Raw genomic sequence first — 23,336 nt, forward strand, 5'->3', positions numbered from 1 at the left:
AATATATAACCCGTGTAAAGAAAACTATATTTATGTTTAATGAAATGAAATTCAAACTTAATCTTAATAAATTTACTAAAGTGAATTTTAGTTTTATTTATATAAAATATTATACTTAAGTTTCAATTAAAAAAAAAACAATCATATTATAATGCTAAGAATTTTATACTGTATGTATGCTACAATACGAGCACACTATAATGTACTCATGTATTTCTATCTACTTTGAGTATTACCAACCCTTAGGATTACTTTAACCTAAAAAATATATATATTACCTTAGCTAAAAACATACCACAATAACATCAAGATCTATCTTACCTTTCTAGCCATGCAATTTATTATACATTTTAGATATGTTAAGTTTATTATATATTTAATTTATTTTTCTTATATATTAATTTTTGTTTCATTCATCAAAATTTGAAACAAATTACATTTTTTTATATTTTAGACTATATTCTATACGCATTCAAAAAAAATGATTAGTTTTAAAAAAGGGGGGGAAGTATGCTCAATTTTTTATTTTTTAAGATGTGTTCAAATTGAAAATAGTAAATAAAAATAAATAAATAAAAATTGGTAGAAAAATCAAACATAAATTACATAAAGTTAGCTACTTTGTCAAGCATATATCACATCAAGCATGAGGATAATCAAATAATGATTGATCATGTTGGTCCTATAATTGATCAGGGCATCATAATTTGCATGTTTCAATGTGAAAAGTATCCTATTACAAATTTAAATTAAATATCAAGGTAGACTATTATGGCTTCAAGAGGAAGGAATGTTAGAAATCATACTTGTTAATATAAGTCAAGGATTTTAGGGCACCTAATACAAGCTTCATGTTGAAGAAACTATGGATGTTAGTGATACTTTTAAAAATTCTAAGAAATTTTCTTCCGATATTCAAAATAGTTCCCCTCATTTCTCTTACAAAGAGCTTACTACCACCAATCCTTTAATGAACACCACCATTCTTATTACCAAACCTGGCCTCTTATCACCTAAATTCACCAATTAGAATCAATAAAATCATACAAAATTCAAATTATTCTAAGATAATGAAGCAATCATGAAAGTCATGATATTCCAATATAATTTCCCTAACTAATCACAAAATGGGATTTAAAATTGATTTAGATGCCCTCGTATATGAAGCAAAGATCCTACAAGAATCCATGGATATCTTTGTTGTGCAAAGTATTGGGATGTAATATCAAGTGAAAATCAATTAAAAATTAAATTTTTTCCAAAGTCCAAATTCTATTTGAGTGCCTAAATCAAAAAAATTAAAATCCAAAAATCCAAAATATATTTGGCTCTCTGAATCTTAAAATCCAAAACTATAAATATCTTCAAACATCCTAAATCCCATAAACTAAAATAAAAAATATTGTTATCAAAACTCCAAAATTTGTTTACCAGTTAGAAACAATCTATTTTGAATATATAATATATAATATATAAGATGTGCAATTGTTGATCTTGATTTTGCTTGGTCCCATGACAATTTAATCACACCTTCACAACTCCATCCTCTCATTCTTTACAACAAAATCCCTTACCTAATTAATGTTCATAATTGTACTCGTCTAATCTTTTAACATCTTCTAGTAATGAGGAAAAACTCATACACTCATGGTCTCTTACTAAATATGCATGTTAGAATTTCAAAGAGCATTTGGATTATTACAGCATCAGGAATGAATTATTAAGGCCGTGTAACAGTCGGCAACCAAATTACCTTCTTCTTAGTCCCTGCTTTTTATAAGGCAGAGACTTATGTTTTCGATCGCAACTTTTTTTGCAATTAGTTTGTCCTTGGAAACCGTGTCAAGGACAATAAAAACAGATTTACTATAGTTTGTAGCGATTGTATCTAAAAAAAATTATTTTATTTTTGTGATTGGAGTCTGTAATTTTGTGTTGGTTTTAATATTTTTTTTTTAATGGAAGTCTAGATTTGAAACATAACAGTCTAACAAGAACAAGAAGCCCACGAACTGCCAACCCAGCGAGGCCCTTAGCCTGAAAACATCTAAGATGTGCGGAATCAAACACGAGAGCTCTTCTCCAGACTCATCAACGTCAAGATTGTCTTTGACATCTGAATCTTTCCTCTGTTCATGTACGTCCATATGCTGTTCTCAAGCTCCCATTGTGGCACAGGCAGAGAGGATGCTGGCAAAGGTTGTGGAATTTGGTTTTACACTTACCAATATCAAACCCATTTTGTGCATTTCCGGCAATCATGACATTCCTAAAAATTAGGTTTCTTCGAGGTATTTTGTCAGAGTTCGTCTGCCTTATCAATTCTCCAACATTTTGTGCACATGTATATCAGAGCATCTGCAACTACAACACTAATAAATTTCTTCTATCCTTTACGCTTTCATGAATTTCCATGCCCTGTTCCAAAGGAAAGGGTGAACGCTGGCAAAGGTAGTGTAAGTTCGCTTTATACCTGCCAATTGCATTTGCTTGAGAGTCTGTAAAGCTTTTTCAGCAAATCCATTATGTGTATATCCTGCAATCATTGCAATCCATAAGAACAGATCTCTTTGAAGCATCGTGTCTAACAGCTAACGGGCCTTGTCTATCCATCCAAATTTTGCGAACATGTCCACGGAAGCTCTCTTTTTTGTGACGTGATTCTCAGTGATAAGTTGAACTTGACTCGGATTTTTCCATGACTGGAGCAGATTGCAATCCACTTTCAACATTTTCTTTATTCTCGTGCTCTAGTCATTGCTGGAGGTAGTAGATTCTTGATATACTATTTAAAAATATGAGTTATTTGGTGGCTTTGGAAGCTTTTAGTTTTTGCATAACCTTACAGTGATAAAGCACTCTGTTTGTTTATATGCATATGTATAGGGTTATCGTAGTGAGTAAATATTGTTCTAATGGCCTATTTTTGCAGCCACACAATGAAAGGGTATTTATATCTCTTTATAAATATGTTAATGGATATCGTTGATAGATAGTTGATATCGATCTTATTGGTTCTATTTTGAACTGTATTATACATTTTTATATTATAATAAAAAATATGGAGATCTGTTTTTCAGTAATAAAAAAAAAAAAATGCTCAAGTCAAATATATATATTTTTTCTATTTATCTGAATTTTATTTCATTATAAATTTAAATAATAATTATACATTATTTAATATTTAATATGTATACATTCCAGTTCATATATATATATATATATATATATATTAGTTTTTATTTTTTAATTCCAACTAAACATATTACATAAGATACAAAACTAAATTAAAAAAACTAAATTAAAATATAATTAATTTTTACTTTTACTTTCAAGAATAATAAATCACTTATAATCTTAAATAAATAAATAAAAGCAATCAACAACTCAATTAATTTGAACTAAAATATATTGAATTTAAGTAAGATGTATAATATTAAAATTTAATCATCTTCTCTAGAAACAAATGAATATAAAAAATTAGCTACAATTCAAGGAATCAAATTAAACATATATTTTATTATTTTAAATAAAATAATATATTATTTTATTTATTTTCTTTTTATCTTTTTATTTTCGTTGCAATTTGTTTCTCGTTTTTTCAAGCTATATTTTGTTTGTTCCTCTTTGATGCAAATTGAAACGATAAAATAAAATAGAAGAAGATAATTTTGGGGAAGACATGGAATATCCCTCTTCCAACACAAGTTCATCAATTTTTATTTTTTTTAGGTTTTTTTAACAGGTTATAGAGAGAAAAAGAAATGAAAGTTTTTAAAGAAGAAATAGGATGAATTCTACTTCCAACCAATTTAAATTTCATTAGTTACTTTTTTTCTTGAATTTTTTTTTTTATTAAGATAAACTGGTTTTTTTATTGATTTTTGTCTCTTTATTTTACAAAATGTACTACGCATTATCTATTTTTTATTTATTTTTTATATTTATTATATTTTAGAGGTTGCATGATACTTTTGTAGGTAGATTGTGATATTTGAGGCTTCTATAGTGTAACAACCTAAAAAATGTAATACTAAAACTTCTTAAGCATTAATCAAAATAAACATCTCAATACTAACAAAATGATAGAAGTTAAGATTATAACATCTTTCATTAATTTCCATGATACAATATCACAAGTTGTACAATTGATGTCTAATAAGGATCTATCCAATATATAGAACTTCCATTTGATTAGTATAATAAAGAATTACATCAATAGGTAAATATTAAATACTTTTTAGTAATATGAAAATCTCAGAAACACATTTTAAATATTTGACAATGAAGATGAGACCATTGCATAACCAAAATATACAAGGGCTAATGAATACAATCTTCATCCATGATAAGAATTATGTGTAATCTAAGGTTTATCTCCCAAATCTTCCTATTCCTCCCTCTTTAAAAAAAACATACAAAGGGTTAACTAAAAGTTACTGTCTACTAAGAATGGTTACTTTTTCTCACATAATTTACCATATTTACATTTAAAGATGTTAAAAATTTGGCCTATTCTGTTAGTAATTATTTCTTAATGAGAAGTAATCCACTCATAAAGTCATATTCAATAATAAAAACGTGATGGTAAATACTTTGGTAAATGATTTATAGGGAGTCTAATAATCTTGAATCAAAACCTAAAGTAAAAAGTAACTACTATTTTATTGTCTTGATGATTTTATTTTCCAATGTGTAAGACAGGGAAGATAAATGTTTAGCAATAGAGTCAAATAAAATTGAATGATTTTGTACACACTCTCAAGATTGATTTGGCTCTGATACCAAATGTAATGGTCTTTTCCCCTGTGATTTATTAAGTATTCGTAGGGGATTAAATAAATCAGATATTAAGTTAAACCTAATTTAATTAACGAAAAGTAATTATTCAAGGGAATGATAAACTAATCACTCATAAAATTTATATTATTTTATATTGAATTAACCTTCAAAACATTTATAGAACAATTATATTAAAGATGAAAGTACATCAATAATCAATAATAAAACATTGAGATAATAATTTGTTTGATTAATACATATCTATAAATCATGGAGAGGTTGCTTTCCCTTCCAGGCAAGGAAGCACTCCAGGAGGACACGGTTCTTACATAGAACCCCACATGTCTTCACGACATGAAATAAACACAGCCCTGGCCAGGACACTCCCGGGTGTATGATGTACCCCAAGCTAGAAACACACTATATGCCCCTTCTCCAATGCTCAATGCCCAACCACCAGACCTTAACTATCCTCTCGCTTTTGCTTCTTTCAATCTCTTTTTCTTCTATTATTTTCTCCCTCTCTCTCTCTATGTACCCTTCTTTATTAATTCATGGGTTTATATAATGTCACAGGGTGGTTACCAAAAATCACACCCTTTCATAACTATAATAATGTTCATAATTACATTTATCTAATTATATTTATTGCAATTTATTTCCCGTAACATTTCTCCCCCTGTAAATCAACTGCTGCCCTCAGTAGCATGAGGAGTTTCTGCATCATTAACACATGTAAAATAACATTTAGTCAAACAATTATGGATATTGAACTCTAATAAAATCAGCTTTTTCCCATGTAGCACAATCATTACCACAATGACTCCATTTAACTTTTACTTCTTCTATAATTCTATTTCTTAATGTTCTAGTTCTTTTTTCAATTATTTTTTTTGGCTCAATTTTAAATTCACAAGAAGGTTCAATAGAAATACTTTTCCAATGAATAACATGATCTACATTATGAATATATTTCTTAAGTAAACTTACATGAAATATATCATGAATTTGTAACTGAGGAGGTAAAGCAAGTCTATAAGCAACATTTCCTATTCGTTCTAATATTTTAGAATACTTTCCAAGCTTTAATGAGCTCCTTTTTGGTTTGACTCTTAAGAAAACATGGTCACCAACATCAAAATCTCAAGTAGCCCTCTTGGAATCAACCCAACTTTTATATCGATCCTGGGCAGCTTTCATGTTTTGTTTGGATTTGTTAATAATAGCATCCATCTCTAACAAGTTTTCATTTTCATACCAAATCTTATGGACAGGGTCAGACCAAGAGATAGGTGTGTTACAATTTCAACCATACATAGCTTCAAAAGGTGGCATCTTAATTGTTGAATTATATCCTTGATTGTAGGCAAACTCAACTAAATGTAAGTAGTCCTCCCATGATTTGGGTTTATCCATGGTATACATGTGCAACATATCTTCTAAGACTCTACTAATTTGTTCAGTTTGCCCATCAGATTCAGGGTGATATGCAGTACTGAAGCTTAATTTAGTGCCAAGTTCAGAAAAAAGAGATTTCCAAAAGGATGATGTAAATCTAGGGTCTCAATCTGAAACAATATTCTTTAAAATACCATGAAATCTAACAATTTATTTAACAAATATGTGGGAAATGTCAGAAGCAGAAGATTTTATCTTGATGGTAGAAAATGTGCCATTTTGGTTAATCAATCTACTACTACAAAGATAGAATCATGACCTTTTTGGGTTCGAGGTAATCCAGTGATAAAATCCATACTAATTGATTCCCATTTCCACTCCGGAATAGACAAGGGTTGCAAGAGGCCAAGAGGTTTACAATGTTCTGCTTTTACCTTTTGACAAGTTAAGCATTGTTGCACATAAGTACGAATCTCACTCTTCAATAAAGGCCAAAAGTAGTTTTTCTTGATTGAAAGATAGGTTTTTTGAAATCCAGGGTGTCCAGCTATAGGTATATCATGAGAATCTTTAAATATTTGTTATTTAATGCCAAGGATATTAGGAATGCACAATCTTCCTTTGAAATAGAGGAGTCCATTTCTACTTAGTAAATATTGTTCTAATCGATCTTTCAAATGGATATTAGGGGACTGATTTTGGAGGCCTTCATAAATTGGTTGGAAATAGTCATCGATAGGTAATTTGGATTTGATATAATGTTCAAATTGGCTCCTTACCAACATCAAAGAATTAACACATAATCTTTTTCAACTTAAGGCATCTGCCACTACTTTCTCTTTTCCAGGAACATACTGGATAGTGAAATCATATTCAGTTAAGAGTTCCATCCACCTTCTTTGTCTCATGTTAAGTTGAGGTTGAGTAAATATGTGTTGAAGACTACAATGGTCTATTTTCAAAATAAACTTGTTTCCCAATAAATAGTGTCGCCAAACTTGTAAGGCATGGACAATCCCTAACAATTCAAGATCATGAATAGGATAGTTTCTTTCTGCAGGTAATAATTTTCTTGATTCATAGCATACAACTTGGTTATCCTGCATTAGAACACCACCTATACCTGTCCCACATGCATCTATAATCACAACAAAAGGTTTGCTAAAATTTGGGGTACAAAGAATAGGTGCAGTTGTTAGCAATGTTTTTTATGTTTCAAAAGCCTTATCACATTCATCAATCCATTTATAATTTTGATCTTTCTTAGTTAGGTCGGTTAAAGGTGTAGAAATTTTTGAATAGTTTTTAACAAACCGACGATAGAACCCAGATAATCCTAGGAAACTTCTTACTTCATGAGCATCCTTGGGGATAGGCCAATCTTGAATTGCTTTAATCTTAGCAGGGTCTAGTGAAATACCTTTTTCTGAAACTATATGACCTAAATAAGATACCTCTAATTTAAAGAATTTACACTTGCTTAATTTGGCATATAATTTGCATTTTCGTAAGGTCTCTAGTACCATCCTCAAATGTTGCTCATGTTCTTGCTCATTTTTTGAGTATATTAATATGTCATCCAAAAATATGATAACAAATACATCTAGAAATGGTCAGAAGATATCATGCATCAAGGTCATAAAGGTTGCAGGTGCGTTAGCTAGACCAAAAGGCATTACCACAAATTCATAATGACCATATCGTGTTCGAAATGTCATTTTGGAAATGTCAGATTCTTTAATACGAATTTGATGGTATCTTGACCGTAGATCTATTTTGGAAAATCATTTGGCACCATGTAACTGGTCTAGGAGGTCATCAATTCGAGGCAAGGGGTACTTCTTCTTTATGGTTAATTTGTTAAGTTGTCTATAATCTATGCATAACCTCATGGTCCCGTCTTTCTTTTTAAAGAATAATACTGGTGCACCCCATGGAGAGACACTTGGCCTTATCTTACCTTCCTTAAGTAGTTGCGTTAATTGGATTTTTAGTTCAGTAAATTCAGGGATTGACTGTCGATAGGGAGCTTTGGAGACAGGTTCTGCCCCAGGAACTAGATCAATTGCATGTTCTACAGATCGTTTAGGAGGTAACCTATTTAATTCTTCGGTAAACACATCTTTAAATTCTTGCACCATAGGTTTAATATTAATATCTAATTTAAATTTATCACATGTTTTGAAAAGCATAGAACAAAATATTTTACAATTTTTCCTCGCACTATGCTTAACATGCATTGCTGAAATGGTTTTAATGTGAAGAGATATTTTCTCCCCCTATAAAATGTGACATGTCCCCATGTTAGATTTTAGCATAGCCTATTTGTTTTCACAACTTAGGAAAGCATTGTTTTTCTCCAACCAACTCATACCTAGAATAGCATCATACATACCTAGATTTAATATGTGAAAATGATCATATGTTACAAGCTTGTCTAATTCAAATTTTAAATTTTCAATAATTGCACCTGTTTGTCTAACTATTCTACCATCTTCCATTTCAACATCTAAAGGTTCGATTGATTTAGATGCAATCCTTAGTTGTGCTACAACCCTAGGAGAAATAAAGTTATGACTACTTCCTGAATCAACAAGAAAAACAATGGGATGATTATTTATAGAACCTTTAATTTCAATTAAAGAAGGTTGGTAATGCACCGCACCTGTATCTACAGCTACATAAATCTTCATGTTGGAAGGGGTGAAAACCTTATTATCTTGATTTTTGTGTTGTTGGGGGTTGCATGAACAGTCATTTTTATGGTGGTTCTTGCCACATTTCCCACAATAAGGGTGCATTCAAGGACAATTTTGCTGAAGATGATTTTCACCACAAGCCCAACATTGAATTCTTGATGATGTTTTGTGGTCTTTTGTTGAAATGGGACATATTGGTGGATCTACATTGAACGATATTTTGGTTGGAATATTGTCTTCCTTGTTTGAAAGTTTCCTTATGTGATCCTTCCCTATTTCTTTTGCAATTTTCTCTATTTTGTCTTGAAATTTGATGATAATTTTCAATTTTTTTTGCAATTTGTGCAGCTTCATCTATTGATACTGGCTTGCCGCACCATACTTGAGCATGGTATTCATATCTTAAACCATTGATAAATCTAACAACACGATCATGTCCTTCTATGAATGGTACAAACCTATTAATTCTTTCAAAGTTTTGTTTATATTCACTTACAATTTGTAGCATTTGTTTCAATTCAAAAAATTCATTCTTCTTTTCTTTTAAAGAGTAATCAGAAAGATATTTCTATTGAAATAATTTTTTAAATTGTGACCATTTTTTTCTATCAATTCGTAGCTTTAAACATCTAACTGTACCTTGCCACCAATTTAATGCACTACTTCTCAATTGGTAGGTGGCGATCTTTGTTCTATCATAGGTACTTGTGTTTTGTAAGTCAAAATATCTTTCTAGGTTAGTCAACCATTGCTCTGCTTCCTCTTCTGTACCAGTTTTGCCACTATATTCAGGTAGCTTGATTTTACGGGCAAGATTTTCTAATTCTCATTGTGTTTATTTGCTAAATGTATTTTCTAGGGATTCTGATTCACACGTGTCAGAGTTGTTTGATTTGGAAGTGTCACTCTCTTCGAATGATTCTCGTCGTCGTTTACTTTTTGTTCTATGTTTTTCATTTCTGTTGTTTTGATGACGTGTTGATCAAGAACTTTTCTTGCTCTCTGAGATTTATATCTCTTGTTGTTTGCTTCATTCTATAGATTCCTTCTTAAGTTGATTGACTTGAGCTGCTAGTTCAGTGATTTCACTTAGTAGGACTTGATTGGTTCTCTCTAGGTCTTCGTAAGCTTTCTGGTCATTTTCTGAAGCCATTGTGATGGGTCAATTCCCCCCCTTTTTTTTTTTTTCCTAAGGTCTTTACCAAATTTTTGTCTTAAGGAGATTCTTTGGCTTAGAGTTGTTTCAATTATTTAAAGATGTATATGTTTTCAAATGTACTTCCTTTGCTTAACTAATTTATTTTCCTTACAAGACAATTTAGATTTACAAAAATTAATTAAAGATTAAAATATTTAATTCTCTTACTTATTTCTGATCATTACTCCCTTCTTGAAAGGCAATGGGCCCCATTGCTCGATCATCTTCCAATAAAATTCTGCCATGTAACTTGAAAGTGCTAATGAGATTCTTGAGAGAATAATCGCTTCTTCCTATCTGTTGTAGCAGCAGGAGCCTAGTCAGCTTGAGGCATAGCAGCTACTGGTTCCTTGGTAGATGTTGCAGTAGCTTCCTTGTTTCCTTCTGCTGAAGACGAAGACAAGGAAGAGTTTGGCATAGTATGGGTAGTGGCTCATTGGCTGTAGATGCATCTGCAGCGATTGAAAATGGCTCTTATACCACTGATCTGAATTATTTTGTCAATTCAGAGGACAATACCGAAAGCAAAATTTGTGGTATTGTAAACACATAACAAATCATATAAAATTTCATTTCATTGAAAATTTGTAAGAACCATACAATTTTTGGCAAACTCTTTGAAAGAGAGTTGTGTGCCCTTCAATTTATCTCATTTGGGCAAACTTTGTAAAAGAGAGTTGAATGCCTCGAATGTATCCAATTTGGGCAAACTCTATAAAAGAGAGTTGTATGCCTGAGCCTATACAATTTAGGCAATCTTGTGAAGGAGTGTATGCCTATAACTCTGTAACTCCATAACTCTCCAACTCCCTGCAATTGGATTCGAATTGGGCTTATTTATAAGCTTTCAAAGAAGCTGAACAACCACCACATTTATGTTTACATCGAAAGTCGAAAAGACAATCCAGTATTGAAAGGTTATTACATTTATATGAGAACAAAAATTAATTAAAGATTAAAATATTTAATTCTCTGACTTATTTCTGATCAAAACCATAGTGCAAAATTCATTTTTTTTTAATTTTTTTGAATCACACATTTTAATGCATTACACAAAATGTCAAACTACATTAAATTTTGAAATGACAAGTCTACTATTGCTTATGTTATAAATTTTGACATATTCAATAATGGGCATGTCATGTCCACTTTCAATACAGCAGACTTTACTATTATTCTATTAAAAGTGCATCTAATTGAAATCCTTAATCTTATAATAAAAATATATATCTAAATTTATATATTTTACCTTAATGTCTATATATATATATATATTCGATCAATAAAATGCTACTAAGGGGCAGCACCCTTGTATTAATAAAATATTTTTACATTGTGCTTACTTGTTTAGGGATATTCTACTACATTCCACATATACCTTCACTATCAACTATTTACATGGAAACATATCTACTACCATTAACCTATACATTTCTTTACTACCTATACTTGGAGACACTTGTATAGTAACAAAACTATAAATAAGCATCTAAACCTAATAACTGTTATGCACCAAAAAAGAAACATTACAAAATTGGGCTTATAGCCCATCAGACTCAACATGAACATATAGAAGGAGAACACAAGAAAAGATTGTGTAAAAACAAAAGCCAACCCTAGTCCTCATCAGACTTTGTCTCAACCTTCACTCACACCTTACACACTGCCAATGCTATGGAAACCAAATGGCATTCTGGACTACACAAAGAATGAGTCTGACTAGTAGTGATTTCTTCAACAACTCTAACATTGTTTGGAATTCATTCTTGCCCTAGGCCTAGACCCCAATCATTCTCCCCATCATCATTTCCCATCTCACCAATACCAATATCCCTACACCAATAAGTATTTCCTTTAATACATAGCTTCCAAACCTGTCTTCCTCAAGGCCCGTCTGAATTCCTGTAATTCTAATAACAATGGCAATTTTTTTGTCCTTCTTTGGCCAACATAACTTCAGTCTCTCTGGTTCCAAGGTTTGAACAATTAGATACGTTTTGGCTTCTACACTTCTACCCAATGACATGTAATAGTTCTGAACCAATAGGATGTAGAAATTCTCATCAATATTGTCCAAGACTACATCTATCTCCCCCAAGAAGGTGTGCATGAAGATCATTTGGCACACCTTCTTCACCCTCTTCTTGATAACACCCATGTAAATTAACATTGCCAAGAACATGGATCGGATATCCATATTGACCCTATATCGATGATATGCTTTTAGAAATCCATACCCCAATATCTTTTTCAAAACATGCAAGACAAGGGGGTGACTAGTCTCCATTATAGAGAGTAACCTTTTGTTTGAAATGTCTCCGAAGAAAGCCATGTGTTTCTTTGCGGCCTCCAGTATAATGGGTGTATCCATCTTCTATAACTTACCACAACCTAGCCAAGCTCCAAATTTAATGGGATAGTATGGAGTTCTTCCACCTAGCCCATCTCCTAAATAGCTGCTCATCACCCCCATCTTCTATAACTTACCACAGCTTAGCAATTATGTCATCATTGTCTCTCTTTGTCCTCCAAATCTTACTCATTTATTATGGGATGGTTACCATCTTTTCTTTCTTATCCCAATCATGCGATATATCATTCTCAATACATCAAATCACAACCTATTCTTCGTATTCTAATACATTCCCTAGGCAATCAAGGCATGTTGCCATCACAGGAGTATGAAAATCAAAATACGTTTTATTTTTCTCCTTAGTTCGATCATTTTATGATGACTTGATGGGTCCTCATGCTAAGTCATCACCATATCATTGCCAAACCCTTTTTAACCCTCTCACCCACCCACCCTAATGATCTCCCTTATCCATGCAACTTTGCAAATGCCACTTCACTCACATGTCGCTCTCTCCACCATGTTCTCTCCATTATTAGTACTTGGATAAGGAAAGAAATCCACCATACATCCTTTCCCATGCATACATCCACCTGTTCATCACACCCATTCATATTTCTAATCTACATCATGCCACTCGATCTAGTGATGATCTGGACCTGTGTATCTAATGATTGTAGGCCTAGTGGGAATGTTTTTCCATCTACATGTGGTAGTTTATGGTTTCTCCACTTTGTCCTAATTCCCCTCCGTAGCACACTTGGCCAACTAATCTGTGATATCATTCCCTTATCTGTATATATGGCTGAGTCTAAACCCTTGTAAATTGTTGATCAATTTTTGATTGGCTCTAGCCACCTACTAAATTTCTAATTTACTACATTGCTCCTTCTATTCACATTAGCCACAATGAGAGAATCTCCTTCTAAATTAATTTCGTTCACTCCCTCTTCCAATCACAACTATAACCCCCTCAGGGTAGCTCTAATTTATGCAATGTTGTTGGTTGTATATCTAATTAGTTTCAAGATTGTCATTATCACTCTACCCTTCTAATTCCTTACTACACAACCAATACCACTAGTAGCTAGATTTCCTTTTGAAGCATGATCCACATTGACTTTGATCTAGTCTAACTCAGGTGGGTGCCATTTGACTTCTTTTCAATTTGCATTACCCTTGGCATTATATACTACTAATGGGATAAAAATCCTTCGAAGACTTTCATCATCTCCCCATCCCAATTAATGAAGGTGCTATCATTTGTAGATTTATATCTAGTAACCATATTGGCAATTTCAACAATGAAGGTGTCCACTTTCTTTATTAGGATTTCTCTAGGCATTGTCAGCTCCTTGAAAATTCTTCTATTGCATTCTTTCCATACCTCCCATACCACCACAGAGGGAACTTGGATCTACAATAGATATTCAAATATACCTTTTTTTTTTTTTTTTTGGCTACATATTGAAACAATCTTTCAGGTTGGTAGGAAAAGGAATCTACGGATTGAGTTTCATGGTGAAGTGCTTCCAACATGTCTTTGCATACGGAAAAATGAGGAATAGGTAGTTTGTATTTTCATTGTTGCTTTTTCATAGAGATTATCTACCTAGACCAGGGATCCCTACCTTTGCCAATCTACCTTGGGTTAGATTTCTACCTTGTATGGCCATCTATGCAAAAATATCATCTTTAGGAAGACAATGCTTGTCGAATAATAATATTTTTGGCCAATTGTTGTCATCCATCATAGCTTCCTTGAGTTTGTAACCTAGTATGACTTTGTACTCCCTATCAGCAAAAGCACACCATCTAATCTCATCCTCTTGCTCAATGATTCCAAAATATCTATTTTTCAAAAAAAATATCAAGACATTTTTTTGATCTTGAGGGGCTCTCAAATCATCAAATGATTTCCATCTCTATTTCAAAATATTGTTGGTTGTTGAGATATACATGTAATCACATGCTTTGTTTCCCCATACTCTAGTGGTCCCTCTCTTAATTTCTACAAGATGAGGATCGGTTTGAATTGCTAGAAAGCCTTCCCAAGAATTATCTGCAAAGGAAGCATGTTGGCCATTTTTAATTTCCCATGTGTTATATGATTAACGATTATATGTCTACTATCCAAAATGAAGTTCCAGATCACTGATCCTCTTGGCAGATCTCTTATAGTAAGAAATCCAATTGGATCATCTGAATATAGGTACTTCCTCCTCCAGACTCTTAACCATTTGTGATTAAATCTGACCATGCTTCAACCCAAATTTGCACCCATGGCATGGTTCATTATACTCATCTCTTTGATGTCTTCCCCACCAACTCCTAATGGTTTGCATATTTTGTGCCAAGATATCAATGACATTTTTTTATTTTCATTTGTTCCATTCGAGAAAAACCTTCCCATAATCTATGCTAACATGTTTTCTACCAAACCTGGGATCTTTATGCATGACATAGAATAGATCCGTATGGTTTCCAACATCATTTTTATAAGTAGTATCTTACCACTCAAGGTTAGCCACTTTACTTTCCATGCTTCTATGTTTGTTCTATAGTTGGTGATATCATTGTTCTAATACACTTTCTTGTTTTCTCCAGCAAATAATGGCATTCCTAGGAATCTCCCAAGAAAATTTTCCACTCTAAGATCCAAAATTTGTGAAATCTCTCTTTGCAATATGGGTTGGATATTTGATAAGAAACCTCCAACTTCCTCTATTTTATACTCTATCCTGAAGCCATGTTGTACCCATCCAATAGTATTTTGATCGTGTTAGCTTCACTTCTTGAGGTATTGGTAAAAAGAATCATATCATCTGTGAATTGTTGGTGAGTTATAGCTTCCACATCTGGGGTGACACTCATTCATTTCTAGCTTCCTTCCACTCTTTTTTGCACAATGCTTCTCCCCAAACCCTCCATCGTGATTATGAAGAGAAAGGGTAAGAGGGGATCCCATTACCTAATCCCACTTGTCGATTCAAAAAAACCGTGAGAGACACCATTGACCAATACTAAGAATTTGGGATTTTTTATGCAACTTCTTATCCATTCCACCCATTTACCTCCAAACCCAAACTTAGTCAATACAGTCAAGAGAAATTGTCTGTCCACTAGGTCATAGACCTTGAAAATATCCAACTTTAGAACCATACTGGGGGCCCTTAGTTTCCTAGCTGAATGGATTGCTTCATGGGCCAAAATTATGCCTTCCACAATATATCTACCTAGAGAAAAGCCATTTTGTTCCTCTAAGAATTATTTTGTTGAGCACCTTTTTAGTCTATTGGCTATCACTTTGGTGATAATCTTGTATGTTGTATTGCACAAAATAATTGGTCGATAGTCCCCCATACTCCTTGCTTCCTTCCTTTTGGGTATTAGTGCTAAAAAATTGTGATTCATTTCCCCAAGCATGGTGGTCATTCTTCTTGATTCTTCCATTGCATTTGTTAAATCTACCTTTATATTTTCCTAGAAAACCTAATAGAATTTGGCTGGAAACTCGTCTAGCTTTGGTACTTTCTCAGGGTTTAGTTGAAACGTGCTCTTTCTTACTTCTTCCATGGATATTGGTTTATACAGCTCTATGTTATCTGCATCACTGATAATATGCGGGATATAACTTAGAAAAAGTTCCCTATCCTCACTATGTTCTTGTGTGGCTCTATTTAATATAGATTGGAAATATCTAACTGCCTCCTTGTTTGCCCCTTCTATTGTTTGTGTCATACTCCCATCTTCCTTTTTTTTTTTGTAATTCTCTTTTTGTAATGATTGGCATTTGCTGATCTATGAAAAACATAGTGTTTTTGTCCACTTGTTTGAACCAAACCTCCCTTGATTTTTTCCTCCGTTAACATTCTTCTCTCACCATTAACTTAGCCAATAACTCCTTTAGCTCTTTTTCTTTCTCAAATTTTGCCAATTGTATGCCTCTCTCGATGACTAAATTATTCAACTTTTGCAACTCTAATTCCACACTAGCCCTTTCCTTAAAAATGTTCTCGAAATGATCTCGATTCCATTCCTTCAGTCTACTTTTTATGTGTGACAACTTTTTGTTGAAGATGAATAAACTGGATTGATTTTCCATTTTTATTTCATCCTACTAGGTTTTCATTAGATCTGTCAGTTTTTGGTCTCTCAACCACTTATTATTGAAGTGAAAGGGGGAGCCTCCTTTCTAATCATGTGAGTTAATTGTCAACCAAATCAAGAAGTGGTCTGATCTTGAAAAGGGAAGAGTTGTAGCTTCATAGTAATTTGTTGCCTTCTACCAATCCCCATACAAGAAGAAGCAATCCCAACCTTTTTGTTATATTTTAAAAATATTTTTCTCCAATTTGTCCTTGTATAGATCCCATTCCTTGTTTGCTTATCCCAAAGGTTATTTTTCTCTATAAATTTTTGGAAATCTAGCTGGACCCTTGATAGAGTTTGAAGACCTCCAAGTTTTTTTGTATTGTCTAAAGAAGAATTGAAGCATTGAAGGCAAACTATAATTCATTTAACTATATTTCAAATATTTTGTTATTGCGGATATATAAGACCGATGCAGATCTTTTTGGTGTATGGTATGATTGATATGCGAGTGAGTGATGATCGACAATCCTTTATAGCACAGTTTCACGTGTGCATTCCCTTGGTATTTTGGATATGTTGATATGGTTTTTTCATTGATGTCAACACCTATTAACACTTATAAACTCTGGCACTTTGGAGAATTGGCAATGTTCACTGGCAAGAAAGTGACTTTATGCACAGTCACCGGTATCTGGTTCACCGACAGGATATATTGTTCACCGGCACTTGGAATGACATGGAAAACACTTGGTTATGTTGAAGACATCATTTGGACACTTTTTCTTGGATATTTGTTCATTGATATATTCGTGTTTTCATATTTGTTGTTACCGGCAAATAGGTCTAGAATAAGCACCAGCGAGCTTATCTACTCCAGATCAGCACGACACACTTTGAAGATGATTTATCAATGTTTTAAATGCATTAAGCCAACATGTTGAGTCAGATATTGCATCAGTTATTGATTTACTTGTAAATTGTTTTCATTGTAATATCTTTTAGAGCCGACCTACTAAAATTGGTCTTAGGTTATGGTATATATGTAAGATCTTATTTGTAAGATTGATATGTGATTGGAAAAAGGAATTGTAAGAAGGTATATGCGAGAATAAGCAGAGATATACACGCAGACATAATTTGAAGGTGAAGGAAGGTTTTTTGTGAAGGCATATTAGAACTACACTGGTACTAAATCCAACATATGAAGATGCTATTTTGCGTAGTACATCATTATTGGATTTAACCATCCAATTGTAGTCAGTGTGATTTTTATTTGTGTTTGAGCAGTGAGCTATAGGTACTTGGCCTTTTTGCATGTGCAGACCCCATTTGTATACACATCCTATTTGCAATACTATCATCTGATTGTGGGTAAGGTTTCCCACCATGGTTTTTCCCCTTACAAGGTTTCCACGTATAAATATTGGTGTTATGTGTATGGATGTTATTGTCTCTTTGTTTCATGCATTAATCTTTATCGGTATTGCAATTAACTAATAAACTGTCTACCGACATAAAGTTTGGTTTAGCGGTATTAAGCATTAAGTTTGGATAAGTTGTTTTTGGTTTGAATTTATTAGACAACTAATTCACCCGCCCCCCCCTCTCAGTTGTCTCCAGGACCTAACAATTGGTGTCAGAGCCTAGTCCTCTTTTTGTGGAAGTTTAACAGCTTGAGGAGATCCAATGTCTTCTAACTATTTCAGGAAGGATAGTCCTAAACTTGATGGAACCAACTATGGCATATGGAAGATCAGGATGGAAACACATCTGAATTGCATTGGAAAGGACATCTAGGAAGTTACAAAGAATGGCTATACTGCTCCTACTCAAAATCAACCTAATCCACCTACCTTAGGAAAAGATGAAGAAAATGATTGCAAAGTAAGAGAAATAATTTTGAGCACATTATCAGATCAATAACTCATGGGATTATTAGATAGATCTACTACTAAAGCTATTTGGGACCATCTAGAAACATTGAATGAAGGATATTCCACACTCAAAATTGCAAAACTTGAAAGCTTCCGAGTCAGGTATGAAAATCTAAAAATGGAAGAAGATGAAAGGAATCCTGCTTTTATGGAAAGAGTTAATGAAATTGTTTTGGGTATTAAATGTCGTGGAGGAACCTTAAGTGAAGATGAAATTGTTTCAAAATTTTTAAGAGGATTGCCATTGCCATACAAAATGAAAGTTACTGCTATAAATGAGTTAAGAACAATGCCTAACACATTAGTAACTAGGGGCACATTGATTGGAAAACTTTTAGCTTTTGAAATTGAGGAATTTGGTATTGTTGCTACTATAAAGACAGATTTAGCTTTTAAGGAATCAACATCATCTGCACCATCATTTGACAAATCTGATTGGAAAGCCTTTTATGCAAGAGAACTTGAAGAAAGCAAGAGAGAAAATGAAGAACTTGAAGAACTTGAATAACTCGAAGCACTATTTGCAAGGAAAATGTTGAAAGGTCCAATCGGAAGTAAGTATGAAGGTAAAGCACGCTTTAAATGTTTTAACTTAATAAGATTGGTCATATGGCTTCAAGATGCCCTGATAGACATGCTAGACTAAGAGAAGAAGCTAGAAGAACATACAAGCCTAACCCTGAATATCAGAGATACAAATTTAAGAAGAATACGGATATATCTTGTTATCTTGTTGATAAAGGAGTCACTGATGATTTTGATGAGGATCCGACAGAGAATGGATGGGTCTTTGTTGCTATAATAGAAGATCAACCGACACCTATTGTTCAACCAATAGAGTAGGCCCTGGTAGATAAAATTGAAGTCAAGTATGAATGGATCATTGATTCAGGATGTTCACATCATATGACTGGTGATAAAAGCAAATTCTTGACTTTTTAGGAATATAATAGAGGTCTAGTAAGATTTGGAGATGATAAAGCTTGTTTAATCAAAGGAAAAGGTACCATATCTCTTTATGGTAAGCATAATACTGACAATGTTTACTATGTTGAAGGTTTAAAGCATAATCTTTTGAGTTTTGGTCAATTACTTAAGAAAGGATTTCAGTTATAATTCAAGAATGAAAAATGAAAAATTATGAACAGGACTCGTTTGGAAATTGCAACGGGTAATCAAGCTAGAGGTAACATCTTTCATTTGAATAATGGTGAAAAGGCATGCTTGATTCCACATATTGAAGAAATTTGGCTATGGTATAAGAGACTCTGTCATGTAGATTTTGATTGCATTGTGAAAATTAGTACTACCAAGGAAGTTAGAGATTTACCTAAGATTGTTAAACCTCACAATCCAGTATGTAAGGAATGTCAATTTGGAAAACAAGTTAGAGCATCTTTCAAAAGTATTCCAGAAAAATCCAATAAAGCTCTTGAATCAATTCATATTGATTTATGTGGTCCAACTAGAACTAAAAGCTTACAAGGTGATAGATATTTCATGCTAATCATTGATGACTATTCTAGAATGTGTTGGGTTACTTTTCTCAGTGAAAAATCAGAAGCACTTGGGAAGTTCAAACTATTCAAGGTGATGGTAGAAAATGAAACCAAAAAGAAAATCAACTGTTTGAGATCAGATCAAGGAGGTGAATTTACATCTAAGGAATTTAATACATTCTGTGAAGTAAATGGAATCAGAAGATAGTTATTGGCACCCCGGACACCACAGCAGAATGGAGTTGTAGAAAGGAAAAATAGAACTATCTTGGATGCAGCTAGAAGTATGTTATCTGAAGCAAATCTACAACATGTATATTGGAGAGAGGAAGTAAGCACAACAGTCTATACATTCAATAAAGTTCACATCAAAGGTGAAACCAGTAAGACCCCTCATGAACTATGGTTTGGCATTACTCCTACTCTTAAGTATTTTAGGATATTTGGAAGTAAATTCTATATTAGGAGAGATGAATATATTGGCAAATTTGATCCTAGAAGTGATGAAGGAATATTTTTTGGTTATTCATCTAAGAGAAAAGCATATAGATATTTTAACAAGAGATCGCAGAAAATTGTTGAGAGTACAAATGTGAAAATTGATGAACAGTTTAGAGGAACTTCAAGATATATAGAATCTAAACCGGCAACAGAGATACTGACAAATGAACCTACATTGAACCCACCAGCACAAAATGAAGATCCAGTTACACCGGTATCATCTGAAAATTCCAGTGTAACTGAAGAACAATAGCAAATTAAGACACCCCGGTATGTAAGATTGAACCATTCTGAAAATCGGATAATTAGGAACAAGTATCAAGGAGTTATGACAAGAGGAAAAGTGGAAAATGAAGAGGTATGTCTTATTTCTCAAATTGAACCATCATAAATTAATGAGGCATGTGAAGATAAACACTGGATTAAAGCTATGGAAGAGGAATTAGAACAAATTGAAAAGAATAACACATGGACATTAGTTCCCCAGCCTAAAGACAAAAATGTAATTGGAACAAAATCGGTATTTAGAAACAAACTTAATGAAGATGGTAAGGTAATCAGAAATAAAGAAAGACTAGTGTGTAAGGGATATTCATAGAAAGAAGGAATTGATTACAATGAAACCTTTGCACTGGTAGCTAGAATTGAGGCAGATAGATTATTCTTGGCTTTTGCAGCACACAAGAACTAAAAAGTATATCAAATGGATATTAAATATGATTTTCTAAATGGAGATCTTGAAGAAGAAGTTTACATTGAGAAACCTGATGGATTTTCTTTGATAGATAACAAAGATATGGTTTTCAAGTTAAGGAAAGCTTTGTATGGGTTGAAGCAACCTCAAAGAGCTTGGTATGCTAGATTGGATAAATATCTTTTGAAGATTGGTTTTTCTAAAGGTAATGCTGACAACAATTTATACTATAAAGTGACCAATGATGACATCTTGGTTATAGAAGTTTTTGTTGATGATATAATCTTTGGAGGAGAAGATGGTTTATGTAAAGACTTTTCTATTGAAATGCAACAAGAATTTGAAATGTCTATGATTGGAGAGATAAAATTCCTTTTCGGATTGCAGATTTCATAGACTGATAAAGGTATATTCTTAAGTCAATCTAAGTACTTGAAGGAGTTACTAAAAAAATTTGGGATGGAGAACTCTAAACTGATAAGCACACCTATTACTTCAAATGACAAATTATCACTAAGGGATGAATCTACACCTGTTAATCTGACTAGGTACAAATCTATGATAGGAGCCTACTGTATTTGACACAAACAAGACCTGATATTATGAATGCATTATGTATTGTTTCAAGATTTTAGAGTAATCCTAAAGAAAATCATGAATCAATAGTAAAAAGGACTTTCTGGTACTTACAAGGCACTACAAATCTTAGTTTATGGTATCCTAGAGATGAAAACTTTGAATTATGTGCATACACAGAGGCAAATTGGGTAGGAGATGTGGATGATAGAAAAAGGACCACCGGTGGAGCATTTTTTCTTGGAAGAAGATTAATTTCTTGGTTAAGTAAAAAACAAAGTTGCACATCTTTATCAACAGCTAAGTCAGAATATGTTGCAGCAACAACTAACTATACACAGGTATTATGGCTTAAGCAAATGTTGAAGGACATAAAGGTAAAATGCAAGGAACCTATAACTATCTATTGTGATAATACAACAACAATTGATATATCTAAGAATCTAGTACTACATTCCAAAACCAAACATGTCTCTATCAAATTGAATTTTTTGAAAGAGAATGTTGAAGCAAAAGAAGTAAAACTGGTTTATGTGAATACTAAAGATCAAATTGCAAATATTTTCACTAAGCCTTTGCCTAAAAAGACTTTTGAGTATCTCAGAGATCAACTTGGGGTCATACCCCCACCAGTAGAGACTTAGACAGTTGATGTTTGTCATCAACCGATAGAATTAACAAAGAAATCTTTTACTCCAGCTTTGATGAGGTGAGCTACTTCTCAGGGGGAGTAGTTGGTATACTCAATTGGTTGGTATTTTGTATTTGAACTTGGTTTTTGTATTGCTTGTGGCATTTGATGTCAAATGGGGAGAGATTGATATGGAAAAACACAAGGAAAACTCATGTTATTCCTAGGGGGAGTGATTGTTACTTTGGGAGAGATTGATTACTCTCTATATCTGAATTTTGATTTCTGGTTATGATCTCTTTTGGGAGATTGTTGGTTTTTTGTATTTGGCATTTCTGTTTTGGCACTTTGATGGTTTTTCCATCTTGTGTTGCCATCAATGCCAAAGGGGGAGATTGTTGGTATTTTGGATATGTTGATATGGTTTTGTCATTGATGTCAACACCTATTAACACTTATCAACTCTGGCACTTTGGAGAATTTGGATATGTTCACCAACAAGCAATTGACTTTATGCACAGTCACCGGTATCTGGTTCATCGGCAGGATATTTTGTTCACTGACACTTGGAATGACATGGAAAACACTTGGTTATGTTGAAGACATTGTTTGGACACTTTGTCTTGGAGATTTGTTCATTGGTATATTCATGTTTGCATATTTGTTGTTACCGGCAAATAGGTCTAGAATAAGCACCGACAGGCTTATCTATTCCAGATCAGCATGACACACTTTGGAGATGACTTATCAATGTTGTAAATTCATTAAGCTGGCATGTTGAATCAGATATTGCATCGGTTATTGATTTACTTGTAAATTGTTTTTATTGTAATATCTTTTAGAGCCGACCTACTAAAATTGGTCTTAGATTATGGTATATATGTAAGATCTTATTTGTAAGATCGATATGTGATTGGAAAAAGGAATTGTAAGAAGGTATATGCGAGAATAAGCAGAGCTATACACGCAAACATCA

This window comes from Cryptomeria japonica, chromosome 9 (genome assembly GCF_030272615.1).
Source record: "Cryptomeria japonica chromosome 9, Sugi_1.0, whole genome shotgun sequence".
In the NCBI taxonomy this organism is placed as follows: domain Eukaryota; kingdom Viridiplantae; phylum Streptophyta; class Pinopsida; order Cupressales; family Cupressaceae; genus Cryptomeria; species Cryptomeria japonica.